General features: G+C 47.1%; 1 non-coding gene across 1 annotated transcript; it reads left to right on the forward strand.

The window, feature by feature from the left end:
• The first annotated feature begins 1,880 nt into the window (after nt 1-1,880).
• On the forward strand, nt 1,881-1,952 carry trnaw-cca (transfer RNA tryptophan (anticodon CCA)). Its single transcript has one exon. It is a non-coding gene; the product is annotated as a tRNA-Trp (tRNA).
• The last annotated feature ends 2,079 nt before the right edge of the window (nt 1,953-4,031 follow it).

Here is a 4,031-nt window from a genome sequence, read left to right on the forward strand (position 1 = left end):
GTTGATGGTGTTGTAGGTTTCCTCTAAGTTGTTTCACGTTGTGGTGACAAAAGTGTCATCACTGTAGCCGACCCAAAGTTTGGGTTGGATCTTTGGAAGGGCTGTTTGTTCGAAACTCTGCATTATTGCTTCTGTTAGGAATCCTGATATTGGTGGTTTCATGGCTGCTCCGTTGATTTGTTTGTCAGTCTTGTTACTGAATCGGAAGTGGGAGGTAAGGCACAGCTCCACGAGCTTGACAGTGTCATCTTTGCTGATGAAGTTGGTGCTGTTTGGTGTTTGTGTCTTTGGTTCTTCAAGTAGTGTCTTCAGTTTTCTTTGGTCACGTTGATGTTAATGGATGTGAACAGGGCTGTATGCCAAAGGACAGTATTATTCCATCCTCTTCTATCTTGTTGTCTTTGGTGTTCAAGAATTCTTGGATGGAGTAACTGGAGTGGCGTGAGTCTTCGACTTGTGTTTTAGTCTTCAGTGGAGGTCTTTGACTAGTCTGTATACTGGTGTTCCAAGTGGTGAGACTGTGGCTTGAGGGGGACTCCTGGTTTGAAGAGGAGGAGAACAGCAACAAAGTGCCATTCCTAGATGTCACAGTAGAGCGAACAGTCAATGGGGGAACTTCAAACTAGCGTCGACAGAAAAACAACACACGCAAACCAAACACTTAACCGGAGAAGCAATCATCCCAACACCCACAAACGAGTGAACAATCCTCACTCTCTCCGCGGAGCAGGTAAGGGCTGTTTGGCACTATCTGTTTGTAGACGCGGTTACGTTTGTTTCATGGTTTAAATTTAAATATCTTTTTCGAAAAAAGTGCGGAGCGGACCCGGAAGCTGGTGTAGCGCAAACTTACCTGGGTAGTTTTTTTTCCCAATAAAGGCGCGCAGTGGTTAAGTAAATGGGCAGGTGTTATACCTTGGGTTCACTCTTCCTTCATTCCCACCAACCCTAACTCCACTCCCACCCCAACAGTCCAACGGCACTTTCCCCTGCAACTGCCGAATGTGTGACATCAGCCCATTTACCTGCTCCCTCCTGACTATCGAAGGGCCCAAACTTACCTTCCAGGTGTAGCGGCACTTTACCTGCACTACCCACAACCCAGTCTACTGCATTTGCTGCTCATAATACGGGCTCATTTACATTGGGGAAACCGAGGCATTAACTGGGTGACTGCTGCACAGAACATCTACGTTCTGCCCGCAAAAAAAGACGCTGAGCTTCCGGTTGCCTGCCAATTCCATACCCCACCCTGTTGCGTGGCCAACATCTCTGTCTCAGGTTTGCTGTATTGTCCCAGCGAAGCCCAGCACCAGCAGAACGAAGCGCACCGGATATTACACTTTTGGACCATACATCCCTCCGGTCCCAATATCGAATTCAATAATTCTAGGGCTTGAAATCCATAGCATCCTCGTCCCTACCACACACACCAAGCCTTGTTATCACATAGTCTTTCATTACACACTACCTATGACTGCCACGAACAGTCTCCATTCACCCTCCCACGCAGATCGTTATCAACTCCCTTTTCTGTCCAACAGTTCTTCCCTCGCTTTGGGCTCTGTCCTGATCTATCATTTACTGCATCCGCCTTCCTCCCACAATATCTCCTGCATATAAACCAACGTTTTCCCAATCACCATCAGTTCTATGGAAGGGTCATCGGCAACTACTGTTTGTTTTTTGTTTCTGATATACAGCATCCGCAGTTCTTTCAGCTTTTTATTGAGGTAGAGTTGGAAATTGTTTCGAGAAACAGAAGGAGAGGTGGAGAGACAGAACAGACTGAACTGTTGATCTCAGTTGTTACGCAGACGTAAAATCATTGTAGTGCGATCACTTCCCTTAAGCATGAATAGCGGGCCCAATCTCCTCGTGAGCTTGTGGCGCAACGGTAGCGCGTCTGACTCCAGATCAGAAGGTTGCGTGTTCAAATCACGTCAGGCTCATTGAAGTCAATTTTGGATACTTGTGGGGAAGACGACTGAGCAGAGGTAACCAATGGGTTTCAGACCGATGGCACGGAGCCTGCTCCTGTTGCTCAGAAGTGAAGTTTGGAAAAGAGCAGAGCAATCGTTATGGGGCACCGATAGGCGGTTTTGTGGGGGCGAGAGAGACTCACGATTGGTATGTTGCCTCCCAGGTGCAAGGGTAAGTGACGTCTCTGATCGTGTTTTCCGGGTTCAGAAGGGGGAGAGGGAGCAGACCGAAGTCGTGGTCCACGTTGGCATCAGCGACATAGGTAGGAAGAAGGATGAAGATGTCAGGCAGGCTTTCAGGGAGCGAGGCTGGAAGCTCAGAGTTAGAACAAACAGAGTTGTTGTCTCTGGTTTGTTACCCGTGCCACGTGATAGCGAGTCGAGGAATAGTCAGAGAGAACAGTTAAATGCGTGGCTACAGGGATGGTGCAGGAGGGAGGTATTCCGGTATCTGGATAACTGGGGTTCTTTCTGGGGAAGGTGGGACCTGTGTTGTGGTTCTGTTCGCCGAGCTGGAAATTTGTGTTGCAAACGTTTCGTCCCCTGTCTAGGTGACATCCTCAGTGCTTGGGAGCCTCCTGTGAAGCGCTTCTGTGATGTTTCCTCCAGCATTTATAATGGCTTCTCTCTGCAGCTTCCAGTTGTCAGTTCCAGCTGTCCGCAGCAGTGGCCAGTATATTGGGTCCAGCTCCATGTGTTTGTTGATAGAATCTGTGAATGAGTGCCATGCCTCTAGGAATTCCCTGGCTGTTCTCTGTTTGGCTTGCCCTATAATAGTAGTGTTGTCCCAGTTGAATTCATGTTGCTTGTCATCGGCATGTGTGGCTACTAAGGATAGCTGGTCGTGTCGTTTCATGTCTAGTTGGTGTTCATGGATGCAGATCGTTAGCTGTCTTCCTGTTTGTCCTATGTAGTGTTTTGTGCAGTCCTTGCATGTGATTTTGTAAACTACATTGGTTTTGCTGATGCTGAGTATCGGGTCCTTCCTTCTGATGAGTTGTTGTCTGAGAGTGGCTGTTGGTTTGTGTGCTGTTATGAGTCCTAGTGGTCGCAGTAGTCTGGCTGTCAGTTCTGAAATGCTCCTTATGTATGGTAGTATGGCTAGTCCTTCGGGTTGCGGCATGTCCTCGTTCCGTTGTCTTTCTCTTAGGCATCTGTTGATGAAATTGCGTGGGTATCCGTTTTTGGCGAATACAGTGTTCTTCTCGCTCTTTTTGCAGTTCTGGTGTGCTGCAGTGTGTTGTGGCCCTTTTGATTAGTGTCTTGATGCAACTTCGTTTGTGTGTGTTGGGGTGGTTGCTTTCATAGTTCAGGACTTGGTCTGTGTGTGTGGCTTTCCTGTATACCTTTATGGTGAATTCTCCGTTCGGTGTTCTCTGTACCATCACGTCTAGGAATGGGAGTTGGTTATTCTTTTCTTCCTCTCTCGTGAATCAGATTCCTGTGAGTGTGGCGTTGATGATCCGGTGTGTGTTCTCTATTTCTGTGTTCTTAATGATTACAAAGGTGTCATCCACATATCTGACCCAGAGTTTGGATTGAATTTGTGGTAAGACTGTTTGTTCTAACCTTTGCATTACTGCTTCTGCTATGAGTGCAGAGATCTGTGGGCCCATGGGGTGTTCCGTTGATTTGTTCGTATATCTGGTTGTTGAATGTGAAGTGTGTTGTGAGGCACAGGTCCAGTAGTTTAAGTATGCCGTCTTTGTTGATAGGTTCAATGGCCTGTTGTCTGTTCTGTATGTCCAGCAGGTTGGCTATTGTTTCTCTGGCTAGAGTTTTGTCAGTAGAGGTGAACAGTGCTGTTACATCGAATGAGACCATGGTATCTTCTTTGTCTATGTGTAAATTTCTGATGATGTCCAAGAATTCCTGGATTGATTGTATAGAGTGTCTGGATCCGCTGATCAGGTGTTTCAGTTTCTGCTGCAGCTCTTCAGCCAGTTTGGTAGGTGTTGGTATCTGCAAGTAGTTGTTGCGCTTTTTGGATGTACTCTGCTTTGTCCAGGATGACCGTAATTCTGCCTTTGTCTGTTGGTCGTATGATTA

This window comes from Hemiscyllium ocellatum (assembly GCF_020745735.1).
Source record: "Hemiscyllium ocellatum isolate sHemOce1 chromosome 27 unlocalized genomic scaffold, sHemOce1.pat.X.cur. SUPER_27_unloc_11, whole genome shotgun sequence".
Taxonomy (NCBI): Eukaryota; Metazoa; Chordata; class Chondrichthyes; order Orectolobiformes; family Hemiscylliidae; genus Hemiscyllium; species Hemiscyllium ocellatum.